The sequence below is a fragment of the Pezoporus wallicus genome, unplaced genomic scaffold, assembly GCF_028554395.1.
Source record: "Pezoporus wallicus isolate ANWC-B61680 ecotype Strahan unplaced genomic scaffold, APGP_CSIRO_Pwel_v1 contig_4131, whole genome shotgun sequence".
NCBI lineage: Eukaryota > Metazoa > Chordata > Aves > Psittaciformes > Psittacidae > Pezoporus > Pezoporus wallicus.
In genome coordinates, this window is record NW_026641950.1 from 5108102 (window position 1) to 5133819 (window position 25718).

Here is a 25718-nt window from a genome sequence, read left to right on the forward strand (position 1 = left end):
AATCCGAAAATTGTAGTATCCAGCAGAAGTGTTTAACATGTCATGAATGTCAGACAGGACATAATTAACTGTCTCGTAGTTTCCTCTGATCATTGTTTCCAAATCTGGCAGTCCAGATCCATATCTGAGCCAGCAAAATCATTAACCCACACTCAGAAACAATTCTTTAACAATGTGCATTTAAGTCCTTTTTAAAGACTTCAGAAGAGTCCCTTTGTCCTTTAAAAACACCACATTGTTAACCCATTCCTTTCATAATTATACGCTAATCAGTCATGACCCTTGTATAAGAACATATATCAGCACAGACAGCCACAGAGATTGAAAGGAAATGGATTTGAAGAGGATAAGAATATGCAGTATTTTATCAATACGCAAAGCTGTGCTCCTCTGACCCAGTCCATGAAGGTCTGAGCTTCCGTAACAGGTCAGGTTAACTCAGAGACTCAGCCTTGGTGAGCCAAGTGGTACATTGTCATAAATTGAAATGAGTCTGAAACAGTAGCATTAAACATGCATATATGGTCCTAAATGATAACAACAGACCGTGCTATCAATATGCTATTCCACAGTCATTTGGAATGGGTTATCCTGGTCAGTATCCAAGAAAGAGTAGCAAAGTCCTGGTAGCATTGATCTAGTTTAAATTTCATGTCCTGCCACATTACTGAAGAGAGTAAAGAGAAATCCAGGTTTACTTTGGAAAAATACATGTAGTAAGTTGTGCCTGTACCTATCCTTACCAGTACCATTTTTATATCCCAGTTGTTTGAATATTGTGTGTCACTCTGTTCCCCATGAAAATCTACACTTGAGATCATCTCAGTATCCAAGCCATTAAGAGTATCAGTAGGAGCAAGGGATAGGCAGATATAGAGGCAGTGGAGGATACTGTTGTCTGATCACTGGCATGCCACAGTCAGAATTTATTCTAATACAACCTATCAGATCATTTGTTAAATAGTTATAACTGAGCTATACAACATGAGGGGTTTATGCATCTAAACCACTTTGTATTTCTCAGTATTTGCTTTCAGAACCAGCTATTTTTGCTGCCCGTGTAACTATCTACTACATTTTTAAGCTGCCAGGTCTTTACCTTCAGTACTGCTTCAGTTATTTAGAAAAGTGGGCTGTAGAAAGGATAAAATAAACTGATATATATGCTGAAGTCTCATGTGCCAGAGGGCATGAAAGGAAATAACTAATAAATTTCCATAAAGATTGTGTGTGTTAGTATGCTCTTGTCTTGCATCTATCAAGCTCTAAAACACTGAGAAGTTACAATTACAGAGATAACCCAAACAAAACCTTTCATTTTCTTTTCAGTGCTCTTAACAGCTTTCTAGAAACTATGATTAGTGGGGGACAGAAGCACTGACCCAGAGTAATTATTTCTCTGGTGTGTCTCATTTATTCACAAGGCAACAGAAAGACACAAGAGAGAGTTCTCTGTCAATCAGATGTTCACGATTTTTTCTATTGCACACTGAGATCACAGATGAAATGAAAAGAATTAGAGGGACATTCAGAAATGAACCACAACAGAAACTGCCTGAGAAGTTGGCAAATAACTCCCGTGCTAATAGCTTCTGCCTTATCCTAAACTGTTGTGAGGTCGATGCCATAAACATCCAGCAAAGCCTCTCATTAATGCTCACTACTGGCTAGGATTTCTCATGACCTCAACTGAAATATAGCTCAGAGAAAGCGTCCAGCCTTCAGCTCTCCCTGTGTCCTATAATACAGTGATTCCTTTAGCTTCTGACTTCAAAAGACTATCAGTAAATTGTTATAGTAGCAACCTGCCATTAAACAAATATTATGCAAGTAGCTCTTTTGGCCAGATCATTCACTCTTTAATTCCTGCTTTTCATCCTCATGTATATGGATGCACAAGCACCCATACACATGCATGTAGGCATGCACCCAACTCTGCTAATGCTTGAAATTTGTTAGATTCTTTTCCCTTTATAGTTAGACATTAAAAATTGTATCTGGTGAACTTCTCACAGAAGATACTGAACCATTCAAAAGGCAGGACTGTATGTATATAATAATAATGGCAAGCCCAGCTTTATTTAACTGGTAGGTATTTTAAAAAGAAAATAGATGTTGATTTCTTCTGCCTTTTTTCCTCCCTTATTTCCCCCCTCAGTTTAGATATTAAAATTAAGCAAATTATTAACTCTCTACAGTCATTTTAACTTTCCTACTGTCAGCTCAATAATGCTGGCTTGCAACTATTGCAGAAAAGTGATTTTTCCTTACAGCCACATTCTTTTGTAGGAATACCTTTTTGTTTCAGTATGTAAGTATGTATGTATACATAAGATACATGCACATTCACAAAATATATATGCACGTGTGTTTATGTAAATATAAATATAAACCATTTAAACTTACATACATATGAATGTATACATTTATGTATGTGCATCTGTTTTCATTTATAAAATCTCAGTGTTGAGACTGTTTTCAATTGACAGTGTCCACTGGCCAAAGGAATGAGCTATTTTTCCAACAGATTAGCAAGCTTAAAAGAGTCTTCTGGCTTTAAATGGTAGATCCATTTCAAGCTTCAGAGTATTCTACTGTGTCTATAACATGAGTTGTAGTGAGAGACAGACTGAGATGAGAAAGTGAGGTAATTCACGTGCCATTTTGCAACATCATACGGTATTTTCCTTTTTTGGCTTGTTTTTAAGGACAAGCAGGCATTCCCTGTCACTCTCATGCAAATAACTCCAATGCATACATACATGAGAAATAATCTTGCTATTTTTGTCACTTGAGTAATGCCATCAATGTAACTGAGAACTGAAGTGGAGATGACACATTGCTAGAAACAAATCCCTGTGGCCAAAGGCTCCAGTGGAAGTTCCATCTCTCGTGTCCTCATTAACAAAAATATTAAGCAATGCCATTCATTTGACATGCAATGACAAAAAACACACCCATGTGCTAAGATCAGAGTGGATCTATAGAAGGATTAAATAAACCATGGTAGAGCTGTAACAGTTTCCTTAAATAAAGGTGGGAACATGTTTAGGAACTGCAGTGTTGCACACACATAAATCTTCCCTGTACAGTTACGAGGTTAAGATCTCTGCCTACAGATTCCAGACAAAAAAGGTTTTGCAAATATCCTCTGCTTATTATTGCAAGCATGGGACTGCCATCAACAGTATTAGCTGAATATATTTAGCATAAAAAAACCTGGTGCTCATCTTCCAAATGCTGGGGAAAAAGTAACACCTGTTTTTTCATTCTGCTGGTTTTATATATTTTTCTTCAATAGCAGAATCCCTTTTTTGGCAGGTCTGTGATTCAGACCTCCCTCCTAAAACCAAAGAACAGAGAGCATTTCACGTCATACGGGGCTTCACTTAGACAAAAGAAAGGCATTTATTTAGTTGGTCACTTAGGTGCCTGAGGTGCCAGCCAGGCCTAAATACAAGAAAATCTGGTAATGGTAACTGATGCCACCTTGAACACTGGTGGCAGGGCCGTGTGGACAGAAGTTCTCCTAGAGCACAGGGAGGCTGGAAGGGCAGCATGAGGGGGACAGCAGCATTGCAGAAGTGGTATGGAAATTTGGTCCTGCAAACTTCATCGCTGCAGCATCTCTCCCCTTACACAGCCTATCAGGAAATGAGCAATTTAGCAGTATGAACCCCATTCCCAGATTGGGGCCATACCTCAGTGAGTACAGCAAAGCCAGATGGCAGGAGCCCTGTGTCTCTTTGGTGAATACCTACTGCTTTCCTGAGGGAGGATGTAAGCACATAGTTAAGTACTTTCCAGAAATTTGTGTATGATTAGATTTCAGATACTGAATAATTTATCCCTTGTCTTTGCACGTAAACATTCTTAAAAGCTTTTTGATTAGTTATTTGGGATATATTTAATAGATGGGCCAGACTGACAAATCTGGAAAATAACCGAAGAACAGATAGATAGGGATCTTAACAAAGTAAGCTGCTCCAACTGTGGTTTGAACAAGTACAAACTGTGCTCCTGTGGTCTTAGGAGGGAAACAGGAAGCATCTATTGTTAAGAAGCTTTTCCCTGGAGAGTAGCACTGTTTTTTCTTCCAGGCTTTGGCCTTTTTATAATTATCACTAATTGTGCTAGTGATCTGATTTAGTGCCTTCTCTCCTAACAGCTGGATTTCATTCTTCCTTCTGAAGCCTGAAGTTTCACAAATGAAATCAGAGTATTGCTAAGCTGGCTATTTCCAGCATGTTCCCTGGTAACAAAGATCATTTGAAATCTGCCATAGGTCCTGGGACAGGCTGAGCTCTGCAACTCATATGGAAGTACAGATTATGCCACTCGATACAGACTTAAGAAGTGAACTATGAGAGTCCAGAACTACATGCCACTTCTATAAAGGTATAGCAGACTGTCTGGCACTCATCGTTTTACTTTCCTTCTCCTAGGCCTTTGACATTTCTACTCCCAGCGTTAATCTAAAATGATGCAACATAAGGCATCAGTCAAGAATAGCTTCAGAAAACCAGCCATTTTTGGAAGCTATTTTAAGATTACTTTGCAAACCCAAACACTTCAAAGGCAGCATAAACTCTGTTTGTCCTGTGTATCACTGGGAAATAAAAAACACACACCGATGCCTCCCTGAATAGAAATATTTTTATGGTGCTTCAGTATTTTAGTTCCTAGATGCATCATTTTGGTTTCTACTTATTTTGTAGGCTATTTTAGCAATCCTTTAAAAAATGTTTTAAAGTACATTTTTCTCTAGAAAAATTGTTTGCTTTTTCTGTTTTTATAGAAAACAATCTATTTGGATGCTATGATCATACCTCAAGTTTTTACTTCGGCTTTAGAACATGACCCCTGGTAAATGCCTGTGCGACAGAGCTGTCAGGTTGCCTCTCCCAACCCATAGAAATGCCTTGTGGTTTTGAGATGATGAATTTCCAGCGAGCCAGGTTTGCGTATTATTTCTGAGGAAAGGCCAGGTCAAATGAATAAATCTTTGAACCCACTGAAAGAAAGTAAATCCTGATCTTTCCCAAGAAATAGTTTTCTGTTTTGATCAGCGATGGTTGTACCATGACCAGGTTCTCCCGTGATGCTGCAGTTCACTTTTACAAGCTTGTTGCAATGGGCAAATGTGGTACTTTTTTTTCCCCTATTTGTGGGAAGTTTTCTCTCTTGTGGACAGAAAAAAGTGACACTTTCAGCAGCTTCTGACACCACAGGCTATGAATGTCTTCTGCCTTCACAGGAGCATGTAAAAGGAAAATCATGATTTCTTCTCTCATGAAAATGACACTAGGTGATAATGATCTTTTCTTTTGATGTGGCAAAATCCACGGTGACCACCTCTGTACCTGCTAGGAGTTGATCTGGCATATGTTCAATTGCTGTTGTCATTTCCCTCTCCAACATGCCATCCATTTGGTTACCAGGTAACACACACTGTGAGGCGTTTGCATTAAGCATTGTTGCTCTCATGCTTTTTAAACTGTGGGTTTTTTTTAAATAACCAAGGTTAAAACTGGATTGTTTTATGGCTGGGAATCTTCAGATTCATTCTAGTGACTTGTCAGGATGTCAGGAGTACAAAATCCGTCTGTTGACAAAAATATTAATGTTTAATAAGCATGCAGCCAAATGCCTATGGCTGCAGCTGATTTTGGTGTCAATAGCTACAAATAATTTGCTTATGACAACATAAGGCATTATTCTCCTCTTCACCCATAAAGAATAATGGGTCAAATTCTAGTCTGGTTTCAGCAGACTATAAAGTTATTGGAATGGCTTTTGTGGATTTTACAGATGCATAATGTCCATTAGCAAAAAATATTAATTGCTTCCCACAAAGCAAGTAGCACACAAGTTCTCTCCCAAAATGTAATCCATGACAATGCGAATGCTAGAGACAGCTGGAAAATTTTACTGACAATTTTAGGAAAGATCTTCTTTTCTGAACATCATCTTCCATACTTTTTATGTGGAAAATTACAGTGACTTTCAGATAAAACAAGAAAATCAAAAAAGTGATGAAAACCCATACTTATGAGATCTTATATCCCTGTTTTGTGGAAAGTGGGGCAACCTGGCTCCCAGGTGCACTGTGAAAGATACTTCACTTGAGTTGCCCAGCAAGATGGGAGGTTGGAGACATTTTGTAGGAAGTGGAGTCACCAGCAAGGTTTTTGTTAGAACTGAGAGTATAGGTATGAATGGCGCACTTGGTATGAACTTCCATGTGGCTTTGCAGAAACATTTTCAAAATTAGGCAATTTGTGTCCATATCAGAAGACACTGAAACAGCAAAAAAAACCCTCAAAAATTATATTGCCTCCAAGAAAATCTTCTGGATATAGTTTTTTAAGGTTATCATTCTGAAAATTTACTATGTCTTCTAATATATGTATTGTATTTCTTACAAAAATATTGGTATTTTGACCAAGAGTTAGGAGCGCCACAGATGAGCTGATTCCTGGTAATGCCAGAGAAAGTTTGGCATCACTAATCAAGAGACTGGGAATTAATATTATTATATCAATCAATGCAGAATGGCACCTCCTAAAACCTCTAGCATTTTAACCTTAGCTTTTGAGATCTGGCATTAAATAAAACACACTCAGAAGCGTAATACCTCATAAAACACTTCTGCTTCTGACATACCTATCTATCATAGATTATATCTTCAGTTTGCTATTTAAATATGTTAGTTCTCAACCTCTTTTCATTTTTCTTCTGGGATTTCACTGTATATCATAAAGAATTTCCCAGCTTCCAGATATGTTAATCATTATCACTTCTATCATTTCTTCCTCCAGTGCCACTTTGAGGCATTTTTATGTAACAAAGATGTGAGTTTTTTGCCTTCCAAAGTACTATTTGCATCTCCCAGATGATAATTTGAGTGTCAGTTTACTCACTCTGTGTTAATATATATATTTGCAATGACTTCAGCACAAACCAAATAAAGCTCAGAAAAATATGAACTGCAATGAGTGGTCGATGATGTTTTTCTACCACCATGGTATCTGCTGGTGATTAAATTACTTGGTGAGAATGCATTTTAATATTTAGTCCCTGGCTATGCCTACAAAATGCTTCACTATATCAAACCATGTGTGTGATAAAATAAGAAAACTATTTCTGGAAGCGACAATCATGAAAAGAAGAAGAAGGTGTAAATAAATCATTCTTTAAACTCATGGTCTGCTTGAGTAACAATAGTCTGGAGTTATTTGTTACTAATCACAATGTGTGTGTGTGAACGTGTGTGTGTATACATTGGAGAGGAGACGAGGAGGCACTCAAGAGAACAGTTAAAATGCAGACAGGTGTTCATCTCCAGACAAATTCCTCCAAAGCTGGGAATCCCCTTCCATTGCTTGTATGTAACCTGCAGAGTCCACTACTGAGCAACGGTTCTGAATGAGTGGTGCACTGACATTTTCAATCTGCGGTTTCACTGATGTCCTCTCTTCAGCTGCATGTGCAAAACAGAATGGTTATTCCAGTTCACCAGCCACTCAAGGGAATGTCAGAATTCTCTGGGTCTTAATTACTGTGCTGTTTCCCTGCAGATTGCTCTTATTATTGGCTCATTTAGATTGTAGTATCTCCCATGGCACTTCTTGTTCTATGCTATTACCAAGCACCAGAGATGATGTATTGAAGATAGGTGCTAGGAAACTGCATTTGTCTCCAGACAAATATTTCTGTGCAGACATTTGCATTTTCAGTTTGCAGGGGGATATCAAGTATTTTGAAGACCTGTGAGATCTTTCTTAGCAAGCTGCTCTTCAGATGATATATGGCTATATAATAGCCACATAATATATACTAATAAATGGCAATATTTATTGTTGAGCTATTCAAATAAGATGATAATAGAGTGACAAGACTGCAAACATAAATATGACACTACTTTACCCCTGTCCTAGATACGGAGTATCCCTTGAAATTACCAGTATTTTCAAAGTGTTATTTATGATGCAATCAGAAGATTTTGATGCTTGGTGCTTCTATGAATATATAAGGGAGAGTTTGGGTTTTTTTTTAACACCTTCATATATATAAGCAAGGGAATCCTGTGTGTAGTTTATTTCTACCACTAAATTGAAGGCTTATTTTATCTATCACAGATTTCAACTAATAAAACATTTGGACCCTTCATGAAGTATTGGCAGGCAAAACAGAAAGTTTCTACTAAGTAAAACTTTAAATTCAGTGACTGTAGTGAGATAATTTAGTATCTTTTATATACAAAGAAAACATTATTTAATTTGATTGGTAATATGTTTTCCCCCAAAGGATTAAAAATTCCATGAAGAATCAGAGTTGCATTTCATGGTACTGCCTTCCCCTGAGGGAAGTAAACTGCTTCTGAAGACTCTGAGCAAAGCCTCAAACCAGTATTTATGTATGAAGTGAATGAACAGTTATCAAAAGGTATGTAGGCACCAGTCATTTTAAGTGTACCAAATTTGTGCACCTGACATGTGAAACTAGACATGTAAAAAGCATTGTGGCTCAATTTAGTACTGAGGTGTTACTGTCTGGCAATTCTACAATCTCTGCTTTAAGCCAGAAGTATGGATTAGAATGACATTAAATAACACACAAAGGTCCAACATGATTGCCATAGGAGCCATGGCAAAGCTACATTAGTACCAGCTGTAAAACCTGGTTTGGGAAGAGATCTCTTCTGGCTAATTTGGAAAATTGTAAGAATGTTAGTAGAGGATTGTTATGGATGGGATACCTGTTGTGGGTTGCCATCTTGCCAAAATGTTCCCAACACATAAGCAGAGCCATTAGATGGATGGTGATGGCCAGATGGGGAGAAAGGCAGGGTGTCTGTGCAAAGTCCTCAAACTCTGGGCTGAATTTAAATCTGACTTTTCTTTACAATAATGACAAATGATAGTACAGCCCATCAGCTATCAGATAAAACCACCTTAGGAACACAACTAGGCAGCTGGCACTTTGCTGGCATCTACATGAAGGGAATTGGACCCTGACTGTTTGGCTTCTTATTGACCCAGTCAAGATTCACTCAAGAATCTTTGTGTACAGGAGTATTTAAATAAGGCTTGCAAGATCAGGGCCCTGATCACAGTCTGAATTTTTCCATGCATTTATAAATTAAGGTTCAGAAAAAACTCTTGCAGTATCATAGTAATGTAATTATTTGTTTGGGTTTTATTTTTTTGTTATAACAGTTAATTGACAAAACACTCTGATGGCTCTTGTGTTTAGAGCCATCAGGGCTTAGGTTTTTGTGAAGCTTTAAAAGACAATAAAAGAGTCCATAGATCAGAATTTCTCTGGATATTTTAAAGTAAACATCCATTCAATTTCAAATCTGGTGTACTACTTTCAATAAAAAATGGATATGGATCACCAAGAAAATTGTCCCTTTGAGTGCATGTCTTCCCTGAAGGCTTTGATCACTGCGTGATATCATGAACCATTAATGTCAGTATGGCATGAGTTAAGGACGATGTTTATCTTGTGCTCGGTTGCTATTACGAGCAAGTTTTGCAATTTCAACAGTGCTTCCTAGTGCAGTGTCACAAGGGTATGTTTGATGTCTTGACTTAATGGGTAGCTTCAATCGATGTTGTGCCATGTTTCACTAAACAACAAGTCATTCACTTGATGTACTGAATTTTATTACAGGGACAACAGTCCAATAATCTGCCTCTTAGAATCTGAAAACACAGTTTCCCTGGGCATTAACTTTTTCCTTTGGAAGGCAGCAAATATTTGGTGTAACTAGGAAAAAGGATAATGTATGAAACACTGGAAGTTTGGCAGCCTCACTCCTAGGAATTCTATAATTTACCATGCTGGGATTTTGGGGGGGGTTTTTTGATCCACCAAATCTGATTTGGAGGCATGCACAGTAATTCCAACCAACTCCTGATGAGATGGGAGGAACACAATAAGCACATCTTGCATTTTGGTCTCCTTATGTCTTAGACTGAGGCAGTGTCGCAAGTGCTGTAAATTGAACCGGAAAGGAACTTCTCCCACACTTAGGAGAAAATGAGCCATAAGCATATCTGTACACCACACCAACCTCTGCAAATTCAGCTGCCTGCCTGAAATCTGATTCCAGGGCTTTAAAATGAGAGAAAGAAAAAAATATGTGCAACTGTTATCATGAAGCTTCAGTAAAATGGTTAAAACCACACAGCGAAGTCTAAACTTCAGTCCTGCGACAATGGTCAAGGCATTAAGTCAATTATATAACAAGAACAGCACCAGGAAGCGCACAGTTGCAACAAGTCTGTCTTAGGTAAAGCAGTGATACATTCCCATGACAAATCAAGCCAAAGAAGCAACAGAAGACACTCACCATCAATACATAAATGCTAAATTCCTGTTAATGTATGTGAATGGAATGAGGAGATGCTGCTTCTGAGCATCAGTGAGAAAAAAAGGGAATTTTGGATTATTTTTGTGACTTCTTTTTTGTTTTTTTTTTTGTTGTTGTTGTTGTTTTTTTTTTGTTTGTTTGTTTCAAAGAGAGTCTAATTTCCTGCTAAACTCCAAGAAGTGGGTATGAAGGATGATGGAAGAAATGATTCATTAGCAACCTTGAACTCAGATTATTTGACTAATGAAGCTGACATCTTTATCAGTACCTGTCATTTCACAGATTGCACCTATATTTACGTATACATTACACATGTAAGGGCACAGTATTGATAGTGGAATTAATCAAATTATTCTGCTTTCAAGCCAGAAAAATTTATTCCACAAACTAGACTCTCTGTAATCAAGGCTTATTTTCTGTGTCATGATACTGTCCGTACATTCTCTAGCTAATTGAGTACAATAGTAGAGACCAAGACACAGGTCTTAAAGAGGTCCAAAAGTCATAAGTGATGATAACATATCTCTATCCTGAACACAACAGCACCTGTCACAAATTAGGGGACACATACAAAACACTTAGAAGGATAAGAGGCCTGATTCAGTTCCTTCTTGTGATGCCCAAACATTTAATGTATCATAAAACATATCACACATCATAAATTCATATTAATGTTATCTATCTCATCTGTTTCATGTATAATGAAAAAAAAATCGACAAAATGGGTTTCAAGTGGGCATTTTTTTCTAATCTACTACTCACAAAAATGTAATGTTTATGTAGATGCCCTGCTAAACATATTAAGCTCATTTCCCTGTTGTGTCCAAGGAGTGCGCTACATGGCTCCAGTAAAAGCATGTGTGAGCATGCCAGCATGAGTTTCAGCAGCTTCCAGCCTCTACTATGTTAGAGTTGCTAAGACATAAATATATTTATGTAGCTAATCAAAAGCTTCAAGACAGCTGTGACTGCTCATACTACACATATGTTCTGTCCTTCGATGGTGTGTCTAATGCCTGCCACAGTGCCTTAAGAGCCAGCATGACAGCCTTCCCTTGCTGGAAGCTGTCGCTGTGCTGTGTTCACCTCTGTCACTTGCAGAGTGGCTTTGAATTGGTAGCACAGCGGGGGCTTAGGGCCCAACTAACAAATCTTTGCCCTGACTGATTTAATACCACATTGAGACAATGTACTGGTACAGTTCATTAGACAATGCAGTAAGGAAGCTCAAAAAAGTAATAATGTATGTAATCTAGGAGGACAGCCAGATTGTGCCAAATCACTTATCTAAATATATAAAAGCATAACCCTTTTCTGTAGCTTGGAGTCCAGTAATGAGACTGGGCCAACTAAAGAAGCCTACAAAACTGAGCATACCAAAAATATATTTCCTGCTGAAGTATAAGGAAGGATTGGTTTTTTCTTTCTGTAGGAAGGCAGATGCATATGTGCAACCATTAATCTTTAAAGAACTTGAGAACATGCATACATCCTTAATAACTGGATACTTCTAATGAGCATCTGCCAATCTAGAATATACAAAAAATCTTCTTAACTTAATACACCGTTATTGAGGCACTTTTGAAAGCTTAAGATAAAGTTAACCAGTTATCATTACGGTGAACTTTAAGTGCATTTAACTGAGGTATTAATTTGTTCCAGTTTATATGCTCTGTCCTGCTTATATAGTTCTCACAGGCATCTTTCTTTCTAAAAACTAAACAGTTTAGCTAAGAAGCCATTCAGGAGAATGAGACATTTTGATCACATTTAAAACATTTAAATTGCAAAACTTGTGTTAAAAGGAAGGCAGGCAAGAATGTTTCTTATTTAGGAGCTCAGTATGGCCTGAATAATGGTTTGATATCTCTAATCTAACTAGCATCGGTGGCAGCCTCAGTTGCAGCATGACAGTAGCTGTGTTGTGTAAGCAGCAGCTCATTATGCTGAGGACATTCTTGTTCAGTGAAAATCAATTTAAATACCATCACTTAAACTATGATTCAGTAAGATTTTACCTTTGAGTCTCATACTTATCCTGAAGCCAGGACATAGTGTGGAACCACAAAATAAATTATAGCTATGTGGTATATGCAATACCAGAGCTCTGTCCTGTATTGAAAGCTGTCCAGCCATGCTAATGTACCTCAGCACTGTGGCTACAGTGATCTGAATGCTTTTGCTGCACTATGTAGATATATTTCTATTGGAAATGAGATGGCCTGTGCAGTCAGAGAAAGAAAACCAGTGCACCCCATCTCATGTGAATGCAGGTGATGTGAGGAGTGGAGGAGTGTGAAGGATTCCTCAAGTTGGACCCAGTCCTTACAACAGCCCAGTCCCATATGTCTTGGAGCTATCAATGCCAAATCCCTGTACACCAGCCAAATCAGATATGTAACTGCTCCTTTAGACGCATCTGGAGACATTTTTGGTTTATATCAGAAAGAAAAGCATAAGTGGCATTTAGCATATTTTTTTGCTTAGAGACAATGCAGCAAACATCAATTCTTCAAACACCAGAACCAATGAAGCCCAACGTCCTGAAGATCTGTGTCTGATCATTAGTACTGAATCTAAATTGCAATGTTCATGACAAGTCTTTTCTGTAAACTGGATATTTCTAAGGGCTTCTCTAGGGTGACTTCTGCAGCATCTGATAGCACAAACTGCAGCTTTTTCCATAGCTACAGCTTTTTTTTTTTTTTTTTCCCCATTATCTGATGGAAACCACAAGATTTTCTTACAAAACTGGAACCAGCTGCTGCCTTAGGGCTTTTCACTCAGTAGAGGATTATTCTGCTAAAAGAAGCTAAATAGAATAATGCCAATCTGCATTACTCTGAGTGAACCTGCTTAAAATATTCAGATGGTGAGAACCCTCAGACATTTTCAATAGTAATAAATGAAAGAGATAAAGTATTTTCCGGGAAGCATTCTCCTTCTAAAGAGGTTAATATGTTGCTCCTATTCATACAAAATAACTGGGAAATTAGAGATGAAAAGGATTGTACTTATTGAGGCATCCAACCAGAAGTCCAGTATTGTAGATTTTGGCTTCAGCTAATCCACCTGTTTTGAACAAATGTGGACTTTTAAAATTACATCTGGTTTACAGAAATAGAAACAGATCTTGTTATTCTGCTTCTTTGTCTGCTTTGGTTTACTTTTTATTTCAGAGAAAGTCAATCTCTGATATGGGGAAAGAAAGAGATTGAAGCCTTTAAATGATGGCAGGAATTCCTTTGAAAAATGGTTTAATTTTCTAAACAAGTGGTTCTTCAAGAGATAGAAGTGTCTATTTGATAGTTTCTGCTGAGGGCTCGCCCTGAATACCCTAGCTTGATGCACAAGTTCATGACCTAATGGAGTGCCACAACCATTCATCAGTCTGAAGATCATGTATATCCAGTTGGCAGTACTGCAAAACCCATTTAGTATCTGAATCTTGTGTTTTCCTGTAAAATTAAAAATTCAAGTCCAATAATTGGTTCTAGTATATTAGCCACATTTTATGTAACACACCTAATATTAACCTCTGTCTTTGAGAATAAAAGAGAGAGTGTATTCACTGTAACATCCAGTGGCTTGTTCTGTCCCCCTGAAACATGTTCTGTGTGTGGATCAAGCTATCAGTGACCTTAAATAAGTCTCCTTCCCCACAACCACAGTCTCCTTCTGCCTCAAATGGACACATAGGCTTTTAGTCTTCTTTGTGATGAGCTCAATTACTATCACAGTCTTCTTATTCAAGTCTTCAATACAGACCAAATGCAAATGTAACGTTTTCACTATCACAGGGTTTTTCTGCCTAATAATTTGCTTTGACATGCAACTGTGTGGCATGTTTGGTACTCTTACAAACCTGGTCTCTCTTACGACCAGTGCACACAAGAGCTGTAGGCAAAGCTATGTCCAATATGAACTGCACGCTCACGACCAATACAACACAACCCATCTGATTTAACTTGGAAATCAAAATTATGTGGCCTCTTAGTAACAGATTTGCTAGAATCATTCAGGGAATGCTTTGAACTTGTGATATGACTTATTTGCACAAATGCTTTCTCAATGAAAATCCTAGTGATAGCGGAAGTGAATTCTCAATGGTATGAATGCAGAGAAAACCAAGATTGCTGCTTCATAACTACACACATTATGCCCTGTGTATTTCTACTGGCATATATGACATGTAAGTACTGTGACTTATTATTGAAGGGTTAAAAATATGGTACTGCAGATTATCATATTTGCATTTGCAGCAGTTATTTTTACATAAATATACTGGAAGAAAACATGCATATGCCAAAATATATGGAAAAGGCCATAAACATGCAGCTATTCACATCATCCATGAGCTCAAACAGTTCTATGATAGCAACTACAGCTGTCTGGGCACACTTCAATATGACGAGGAGTTTTTGATGGAAAATAGCACTAATAATGACAACAGTTAGCAGAGTAGTCTATTGAATGAACAACAACAGAACACAGAAATGATGGACAGAAAAGTGGCAGAAAGCAGGGTGCTACAGTGCAAGGCTCATGTTGCCGGCCTGAGTCTTTGGCAGGTTTGAGAACTGCCTAGCGAGGGAGCAAAATTATATCATGAGACCCACAATGCATTGCCATGATCCCAAAACACTAAGCAAATAGCAAGTATGAATAATGAGCATTTAAAGCAGGAATTATGCCCCAGACAAACAATTCATAAACTGGAATATTTGTCTAAGTCATTTACAAGTAAATTCAATTAATAAGCAAATTAATAATAATCGCAGAAGTCGACTGGGCCTGATTTCCCGCTACTTGCATCTTCAGCAGTCACCTCCATCCATGGAAAATGAACGTAATATGTTTCAAACCAGATCTTCAGAATTCCCCACATTCTTCAAAGTCACTTTGCAGCAATGCAAGCAAGTATTCAGATGGCAGTGAGCAAGAGGGTCCACTGAACACTTCTGCCTGCTCAGCTCTGCATATGACAGCTCAGCTTGGCTTCCTAGGAAAAAATCTTTGCCTTTCAGATGCATTTTCTCACTACAATCTCTTCTCCATTGCTTCTAACTCCATTAGCCTATTTCAAAACACCAACTTTCATGAAAAATAGTGATATCAGAGGAGAGGAACCCACATTAGTGCCTCTGCAATACACCTTTACCGTCATTTGCTTAATTTAGTGGAAACATTGGCCTTTCAGCATGTAGAGTTCAGAATCACCCACAGTGTATACCACTAGCAGCTAGGGAACAGGACACAATGGATGGAGGATACCGAGTGTACATATGCAAGATGAGTATTTCAGGAGCGTGAAGTGGCAAAGCTTGTGGAAATAAATTTCAAGTATAGCAGAAGGTAGCTAAAGGTCCCTAAAACATATAACAAGAGCCACCCAAAAAGACTCCTGTTTAACCTACAGTAAGAATATGAAGTTCCACAACTCTACTTCCAGTCTTAATTAGCTTCCATATTTAAATCACCTTCTAAGTTCATATTCCTCAAAACACTATGTTTCATTGTAGTATCTATGCAGGGTTTTTTTGATTCTGCTGATAATTTGCAAAGCAAATTAAGCGTAAGAGTTTTAGAGTTTGTTATTTGTTGGTTTGTTGGGTTTTTTTATTATTTTTTAATGGGAATAATGAGAAATATGTTCTAGCCAATTTAGGAAAATGTGAATATGTAAATTTACACCTCCAAGGTGGGGTTTCTTAAACATAATGACATTTATCCAGCACTACAGGAATTTAAAAACCAGCTACATTAAATATAAAAACGTCTAATGAAATATTTCAGACGAGATTAGGGCATGTAACCTGCCAATTGAGACTTGATATACTGCAAGGAAGCCTGAGGACTTGACATGTAATATTAAAAAAAGTTAGATTTCCTTGACTTCAATAGCACTGCATGGTATTAATCACCCCCACAGAGCCAGCATCTTCAGGTATGCAGAATCTAAAGCAGAGCAGCAACACATACTTGCACAATAAGAAACTCTGAACCTGTGCATGACTTAGAAAATTATTGCAGAAAGTCAGTCTCTTAGTAGTTGTTATTTCTGAAGCTCATTATGAACACAGAGCTGCTTGAAAGGTTCCAGCAAAGCCAGTGTGTTAGTTTCAGGAAGCTCATTTACTTTGGTTTGGTGAACTTTTATCATCCTAAAGCCTAGCTCCAAACCAACCTTATTTCCTGGCAGGCTGCCTTGGAACTGGGAACGTTGCTGCTCTTCAATGACTTCATCCAAAGAGATACTAACTTATTCAGGAGCCTCGCTTGCCATGTCTCAAGCAATCTGATTGGTAAGTCTCTGGCTTCCCTCACGCTAGAGCTGACCTCATCTACTGCTCTACTTTCAGATGTATCTGACACAGGGCCCTGGGAACCATACACCTAATCAGAGCTTTCCTGCAGTTTTGCGGCAGGGAGGTGGAAGCCAGTGGAACTCCTCACTCTCCAAGCTTTCGAGCTCATACATCCTGTGCTTGTGTCCAGGAAGGGTTCACCCTCCACCACTGAATTTGTCTGCATTTTTTCAGGGAAGTTGGCATTTTTGTTAGTTGAACTGCTGCCACTCAGGTTGGAAAAAGCAAGAGTTCTCACAAACAGGAAACTCTTGCTTTTCAGACAGCTTTAAGAAAAGACATGATTCGTTCCAAAAACGAGTTTATAAATGGAAACCATTACCTGCTAACAACTTTGTCTTCAAGGAGGTTCCACCTGGGCTAAGGGCCTCACTTACTCATCACAACAGTACTGTCTTCCAGACATTACAAAGGATAAAAAGGCTGTAGTAACTTTTGGGGTGAAGGCTAAAGAAAAAAGCAAGTAGGTTAGCTTATTACTTTGTCAGATTCATATACAATCCTATAAGAAAAAAAATAAGTCTGCATAAACCCTGAAAAATAGCTGAATTGTTTGGTGCCGCAAGCCACGAGCAGAACTATGTTCTACGCAATGTGTTATATTCACAGTTGTAGAGACATGGGCTTAATAATGGGTCATGGTTTGCCAGTGATATCAAGACATCTGATTAAAAGAGGTTATGTCCACAGGTTCTCTGCATCTCAGTCCTGAGATTTAATCCATGGGGAATGAGTCAAAAATGAAAAATGATGGGAATGAGCACTCCAAGGCCTAACGCTTCACTTGCGAGTACAATAAGTTTTAAACTAATTATCCGCGTGTAATTTATCATATTTATCAGCAGCACAAGTTTATCAGATGTGTTGAGAACACCTTCAGTCTAATCTCTGGGAAGCTTACTCACCACTTCCTGCCACATTAGAGCATAACCGCACTGCTGCCTGTGCGCAGCTCAGTGTCCAGGTACCTGCAGAACTGCACTGCACTGAGGAAAGCCTCAAACTGTGTTTCTGGAAAATTACTCTCCCTGTAGCTCCCCCAAGAGCCTGTTAGAGCACAAGGTATGGAGGAAGCTCTCCTCCCAAGTGCTGGGCACTATCTCTCCGCTCAGAGCCTCTATCCTCTTCTACCCGGCTGCAGGGGAGGAGCAAGGGGATTGCTCTTATAATTAGAAGCTTCATACCTCTCACAACTAATCACAGTCTGATCCTCCTCTCTCTGCAACCAGCTTCTTCCCATTGCAAAATCCTCTGCTCCTGCATGTTTCATTCTCCCTTGCTAATAAAGAGAGGTATTTAGCTGGTAATTCTGAGTGGCTGTTGAACATCCCTTCTTCCAGTCCTTGCCATTTTCCTTCAGCTTCAACCTGTTCAAAAAATGCCTTCAGCATTAGTGGAAATTATTGTGACAAAATACTTTTAATTATCACTAAATCATATTTGACACACAGCAGAAATAATCTGAAGCAAAATGCCTGAAAATCTTGACTCCCATTTAGACAGACTGAGGAAAGGCAGCCAAATTGCTGTCTGCTGCATAAACCCCAGACAGGTACCACAGACCTTCAACGGAGATCAGAAAATGTTTCTTCCATAACAGCCCTCCTGGAAATGGAGACCTCTGCTTGTGTGGCTCTGCCTCCCCAGGGAAGGCGAAGAAGCCAACGCTGTCAGCCCTACCTGCCTGCTCAGTGCTACACACCACAGCAGCAAGCACTGTAGAAGATGCAGTGAATGCTTCCAAAGACACAAAAGCCATCTCCTCAGAGATGGTATTTAGGGAAAAACATTTTGGCACTGCAAAGCTTGCAGAGTTCAAAGCTAGACAAGCCTCATGCTAAGTATACCTTTTGTATAAGCATCCCCTGGCTCTCCCTATATAATATAATCAGGAAATAATCAGGTCTTTAGAGTGACAAGATTAGGTTTTATTTGACTGCCCTTTTGTCATAAACTTGGACCAAGCTACTGCAACTTCTAGAAAGCAATAGTTGAGCAAGTTTAAACCTGGGCCATAACCGGGCATAACCTACCTGGAGCTAATGAGTAAAGCTGAATCATTTCTCAAGTTGTGATCTGGCGTGGGGCCAAAATAAGAGATCCCAGTTTAAAGGTCTGTGAATAACACCAGATAACATTTTAATTGACAGAGAGGATTAACATTCAGCTCATGTTTAAAAAAAAGTCTATGAAGATTACATTACAAACTATCATTTTATTTATTTTTTTATCAAAACATAAGCTAAAGTAACCCATTACAGGAGGTTAAAAAAATACTGTGTTCGTGGAAATCATCACCATCTTATTACACTAAGGAGAGCCCCATATCCCAGTGTTGCAGGCTGAAGCGCCAGGAGCCGCTCAGCAGGCCTTCTGTCTGCTTGACACAAAACTCAAACAGTAAATTTTATCTGTTTAACTCCTCCATATGAGGAGATGCCCAAATTTGAAATAGGTCAGGTTTTTAGAACTCTGATTCAACTGTAACCATATTGATATGCCTTTGTTCAGCTCAAGTTTGTTTTCTGTTCGTGTTTTGTCGTGTCTACAATTGATTTCAGCCCTGACAGCAATTACTATTTTCTTGTGTAGATTTGTCCATAATAATAATAATAATAAATAGTAAACTTTCACCCAGAGAAGAAAGGAACAATGAATCCATTTTTATAAGCAGCCAAAAAAAAAAAAACAAAACAAAACCAACCCTGCAAAACTCACCCAAGTTGTGGCTAATTTGATAATGGTATCTTGCCTATAACCTGTCTTTCCTGGCTGTGTTCTTGCTCACCTCCATTGCTGGTTTTGTGATACCCAGCCCCTAGATGTGTCTACAAGATAGCCTTTAAACACCAGTGAGACTGTGTCCCACTGCATCCTGTGGAAGAGCTGAAGACCCTTCCAGGAGTCCCTCTAGAACCCAAGACCTGGAGAAAGTATGCTGCAGTTATTCTGAGCTGGAGAAATCTAATAAAAGAAAATTAAAACCTGAAAAAGAGGGGAAAAAACCCCACCAACAAACCAAACAACCAAACACAAAACAAACCCAAACTTCTCATTAAGAAGCATCAAAAGCTATTCCATGACTCAGGGAGTTCCTAATGCACACCAGACTTGGTTTGAACTGTGGTGGGCTATACTATTGCCAGATGCTATTTCCAGTGTGATTTATTTTAAGACAATATTAGACTTGGCAAAGAAACTGCCTTTGTTTGACTTGTTTTTTATCAAATGGTCTTGGGTGACAGAAAGGGCAGTGGGTGGGGTTTGCTTTTCTACAGCAGAACTTTCTTTTTTTTGCCATTTGTTGGACTCATCAGTGGGAAATTGGGATACACTTCCAGACCACCTGACATTACATTTTGGCTTTGCAGTAACTAAGATGTTTACACTCAGGAAAATGGTCAATGATTTATTTAGACAGACAAGTCAACTTCGATGCTGACAGCAGTCCACCTGTTGCTGCTACTTATTGTAATATCTATTCCTACAACTCAGGAATAGCCATTAAGCCAGCCTGTAAGAGGATCATTCCCTTCTTCACAGAGAAGTGTTATCAAGTGTTGGTGGGATAGGGACTGAAAGAAATGGGTTGAGCTGAAATAGGGTCCTTGGTCACGAGCAGGGTTTGGGGGAGCCCCCAGGGGAAGCTGGGCAAGGCCAGTAGCCCTGGTAGGGTCTTCAGGGCCCTGACAAACACAAATCCACCCTTTTTTCTTCAAAAAGAAGAGAATGTGTGGGTCACATGAATCCACTGCTGTGGCCAAGACGGTCAGTAGTGGAGAACACAATTATTTCTTGCAACAGTTAGCTTATGACCTTGAATGATCCTCCTGCTGCATATCACATAACTATACCTTTCCAAATGCTTGCCCATCTTCCTCCATCCCTGCCTTCCTCTGTTCGTCCTCTCCTCTCACGTCAGGAAGGCATTTGGGAAGCACTGCCTCACAGAAACCTAGTGGGCTTGTCTACAAAAACCAGGCATGAAGTGAGAAGGAATAGGTCTATCAAGTTTATGAGGCTGGTCTTGATAAAAGGTGCTCTGAAGAACACCACTGTAATGAGGGAAAATATTCTTGCAACAAAAAGTTTGGTAGGAAAGAGATTTCTCTTTTATTCAAGGTATTTATTTCTTCCCCTTATCTAACCAAGCGAAGCAAAACTCCTCTGAAGGAAATCTTTCCCACATGGTCTGCCAGACACTGGCAGCATGCCCACACATTTTGCCAATTTTTTCTGGTAAATTGAGGAACCAGAAAGGCTTCCCTTCAACTTCCAAACACACTGGTGTAAGAACAGAAGATGAGTTTTTGTGAACAGAAAAGCCCCAAACTTAGAAAAGGAGTGAGCCAAGAACAGTTAGCATTTGTTTGTGGCGGAAAATTGAATAATGTAGATCCAATGACGTAAACATGTATCTAGGTAATGTGATAATGTGCCTCTGTGCAAAATTCTTTCCCAGAATAAAGTTATTTTTACTCTGGACTCACTAGCTCAATAAAGAAAATTTTATTTCAGAATAATTCCTCCTGTTTGAAGCAGATCAGTTGCTTATTCTGGAGCAGTGTCTACACAGCATGCACACCGGCATAGCTGGAGAACTGCAGGAACTTGCCAATTGACTGCTCCTTCTGACAAGCAAGTTCTATTAGTGTGCGTGCCTGAGACAGAAATAAGAGAGTCTCCCTTTATCAAAATACTGAAAAATCAAATATTAAAATCTCACAAAAACATAGTCTGTTTCTATAAAACACTTCCATGTGTTTTATAGAAACAGACATGTATCATGGAAAGCAGTAGAGGAGCACTGGAGTTCCTCAGAACCTACTATTTCATGAGCATCCACACGAATGAACTCTGATTTCCTACAGCTGTATCTCATGGGCTTTACTGGCTGCAATGACTGAGAGAAGACAAACTCCAGCTGAACTGTTCTCACTGATGTGACATATACATGCAGATTTTGAGGTACGTAACAGCACATGAACTCCTCATTGCCACTGCTGTCATGCTCTGTGCACAAAGGGATGCCTAGCAAGCCTCTTCACTCAACTGCTTTCGTTTTCTTAAATTTGTAGGAATTTGTCTTTAGGAGTGTTGGCCACCTCTTGCATTCAGCTGAAAATGATCATTGGGTTCAAAAATTAGTAATGAGACACACAGACACATAAGCACAGAAGTGAGGGAAGGTATGGAACACATAAATACCTGTATTTCAGCTGGGGAGTAGCTGAGGAGAGGGACGGGTTGCTATGGAGCTTGATCATACATAACATAAGGAAGAGAATTTCCCTGACTGACCATAAGGGTAGAGTAGGCTGCGTATCACAGGCATGGATGTTTATGTCACAGATGTCCAGGTTTCAGACAAAGTGCATTCTCCCAGAGTTTTCCACGGAAAACTAACCTTAAGATCAGCATCACTTAGGACTTTCACTACTGTGGTACCCATTTAGAAAACTTCAGAAGGAAGGCCAGGAGAAGACGGTCATCTTTTAAAAATCACAGAATCTATCTGTTTCCAAGCCAGTGGGCAAGGAAATACATAAAATGGGGAGAAATTAATACAGTAAACGAGCATTCAAAGTTTAGCCTAATTTTCAGTTGGTTGCAATTGATATCATGGTGGCAATACTGCCCAATCTGTTTCTTGGATGGCTTTCAAAAGAATTAGGAGGTCTTTGAATTAAAAAAAAAGGAAGCTGATAAACACTGTGTTCGAAAGCCTTCATCCCAGCAGTGAAATGTGCAACACTGAAGGCAGAATCTCAGAGCTATAGGATGAGATGAAGCCTAAGCAACACAATGCAGAGAGGGCAAAGCTACTGAGGAATTGTTATGAAACATAAGAAAGAGAAGAGAGCTTGAAAAGGAGAACAGATTTCTAATCTGATACCTAAAATATAGAGGGGCATCACTGAATGAGGGAGAGTCTTCCTTCCAATATTGGGAATGATGAAGGACTTCCCATTAAAAAGCAATAAAGAAGAACTATTAAACCTTATGGGAGGGAGGAAGAGGCAGCAGGGGTAGCTGAAGCCTTGATAGCAGTCTGCTACCCCATCAAGACTTGATGACAGAACTGTGTGAGTACCCATCCTGCGAAGGGTCCTGACTCACCCCCGGGCACTGCTCCTCTGCCGGGGGGGTCTGCCCTCGGCAAGCCCCCTGCTTGCCAACAGCAAGGCTGGGCTGCGGCTGTCAGGTTGTCAGCTGGAGTTGGGGAACACCCGTGTCATGAGTTGTGTGTTGTGTGTTGTGTGCTATGCCCTGCCTGGGCTGGGGAAGGGGAAAAGACAAGACGGGAGGGATGGTGCAGTGTGTGTACCACTGACAGGACAAGGTGGTGTGGGGAGGTTATGTGTGTTGGAGGAAGGTAATATATGGAAGTGTGTGTGTATACGTTCCCTGTCTGTGAAGGAGGTGTGTGGGGAGGTCTCAAGGGGTGTGCTCATTCCATTTGGGAGTGTTAATGTGGGTGAACCCTTGCCTGAGTGGGGGATCCCCTGTCTGAGGGAGGGTAGCGTGGGTTGTGTGTTTGTGCATGTGTGTGCGCACATCCCGCACCGCGGTTGGTTAGCTGTGTACGTGTGTATGCATGCATGTGCATGAGTGTGCGTATCCCTTGACTGTAGCATTTGTACAGTGTCTGTGTTGCCTGCACATGTGTGTGCGCACCCCCCGCCCGGCCAGTGAGCGAGCAGCGGGCGCTGTGCTAGGGTGTGCTAGCAGCCGGGCGGAGGGCGGCGCGGGGGGCGCGGAGGGGGTGCGGGGGAAGCCCCGCGTGCCCCGTCCGGGAGCGTCCGTGCCCCCCCCCCACCCCTCCGCCGCGCACAGCCGCAGACACGGGCGGCCGCGGCGGCAGCCGGCAGCTCGCATGCAGCCGGGGATTACAGTGGGGCGAGGGCACCGCGGGGTCGGCTTTTATCTCCCCCTCTCCTCCCGCGGTCTCCCCCCCCCCGCTCTCCGCCCGCCACCCCAGCCGCTCGCCGCGCTGCTTGCTCGGCGGCTTTCCATCTCCGGGGGTAGGAGGGAGATGCCTTTGCCGTGGTGTTTCCACCCCCGGTCCTTTCCGTGCTGGGGGGGGCGGTGATGTGGAGCCGGGAACGTAGAACAAAATCCTCCCCGGTAAGGAGCGACCAAAACAAACCTCTCGCCGTGGCTTTGGCGGCCGCGCAGTGCTCGGGGAAGCCCGCGCAGCCCCTGCCAGCGCCGGGGAATCCCTCCTCCAGCCCCCGGCGGTGCCCCGGCCGCCCGCAGAGCAAGGTAAGAGACGGGCACCTCTCTTCCACCGGCGGCTGCCTTCGGGTTCTATTTGTGTATATTCTTGAGAGACCGAGTCATCCTCGCCTCTCCCCGTGATGGGAGTTGCGAGGGAGGCGAAAGCTGCCGGCTGGCCCCGGCGGGCCGGGAGCGCGACTCTCCCTCGGGGAGCCCCGGGAGCCCCGGGCGCGCCCCCGCCGCGCTGCGCGCCCCCGGCGAAGCGGGGAGAGCCCCCCGGGAGGAGCCGGACCCACACGGGGGTTTCTCCCCATGTAGCGGGATCAGTTGGAGGGAGAGCAAAGCAGCCCTAACGTTGGAGTGCTCTGGAAACCGCGGCTTGTATTTTCGTTCCTTCAGAGCTGCTGAAGGCGGAGGGGGGTGGGGGGAAATGACATTTCGTAGTATTCTACCTCCTGCCGTGGGTGAGCTTTAAAGATAAAGGCTCGTCATTTGTTTCCGATGCTCTAATAGTGCTTGTGGGAACCTGATGATAGAAACCCTCAGCATTCTCGGTAGATAGTTGTCATTTGAATTACACCATCTACGCGTGGACTGAAAAATCCCCTGTCAAAAAGAAAAAACTGTAGCATTGTGCTAGTCTGAAATATACTTGCATATATGTTTCCTGTAGATATGTAGCGTTCTGTCAGTCCCCTAGATTTAAAATCCAAAGCTCTTTATAAAAAAGCATGTTAGCTGTGTGGTTTCCACAAGCCAGCCAGTGTTTCTTCTATCAGAATTTCACTGCCCAGCTGAAGGTAGACCTTTGTTTATAAGCTATGTATGTACTCTCCATATTTATAGCAGGTCTTGGACTTCATTCAAGTTACATAATGATTAAGATACAAATAAGTGGTATATTTGTGGTTTCTTGGGCATTTTAACTCGTTGCAGATGAGACCACCTCTATCATCACTGCCAAAATTGTCTCTTTTTACGTGTTTGTGTAAAAAGGAAAGTATCAGTAGCATCAGGTGGAGGCAACATTCCTTAACAAATACAGAGTCTTCGAGACCTTGCTATTGAAAGGACACCTAAGCAAAGGATTTCAGTGACCCCATCCTGTAGCTCTGAGGAGCTGCCAGGATTGGTTTAGAAAAGGAAGAACAGCAGTGTGGCTGGGCTGGTTTAGGAGTGGGAAAAGCCTGTCTGGTGAGGTTTTACTTTAAAAACATTCAAGAGTTCAAGTTTGCTCAGCTGGTGAGCCATATCCAAGTTAGTGCCGAGCTAGCACCAAGCCTCAGAGGCTAGGCAAGGTCTGAGGAACTAAGTGTCCAACCAAGCCTGGGGTACAGTCCTCCTTCCCAGGGAGTTTTACTAGAAACTTGGAGGGGAGCAGCGTGAGTGAGTACATGCTGCTTGTGAGATCTGCTTGCTCTGGGATCACCCAAGATGTCCTAGGAGAGCTCTGGAAATCTTTACCAGAGAGATGAGGTGCAGTACACAAGAAAAGTTTGTTGCTGGTTCTTAACGCTGCTGTCTTTTCCACTCAAACAACTGATAAATCATCTTTTCGCACAGCCTTCTTCGGACTTGCAGCTGCCTTGTTGTGATTTTGGGTTTTGTATTCTTTCTTTATTTATTTATTTTAATGATGCTTCCACAGGCAGCTCTCACAACAGCGTTCAAATTCCTCTCGCCTCCTTCTTTCTCAGCTGGACGCTGTCACTGTTGCTCAGCAGGTTGTCCTCATTCAGACATAT

At 40.8% G+C, this 25718-nt stretch overlaps 1 protein-coding gene across 1 annotated transcript in view; it reads left to right on the forward strand.

The window, feature by feature from the left end:
* Nucleotides 1–23538: 23538 nt before the first annotated feature.
* KCNB2 (potassium voltage-gated channel subfamily B member 2) overlaps nt 23539–25718 on the forward strand; it is a 189774-nt gene continuing 187594 nt past the window's right edge. The window contains exon 1 of the mRNA XM_057426203.1: nt 23539–24018. The gene's annotated coding sequence lies outside the window, so the exon portion shown is untranslated. The remainder of the gene's footprint in view (nt 24019–25718) is intronic.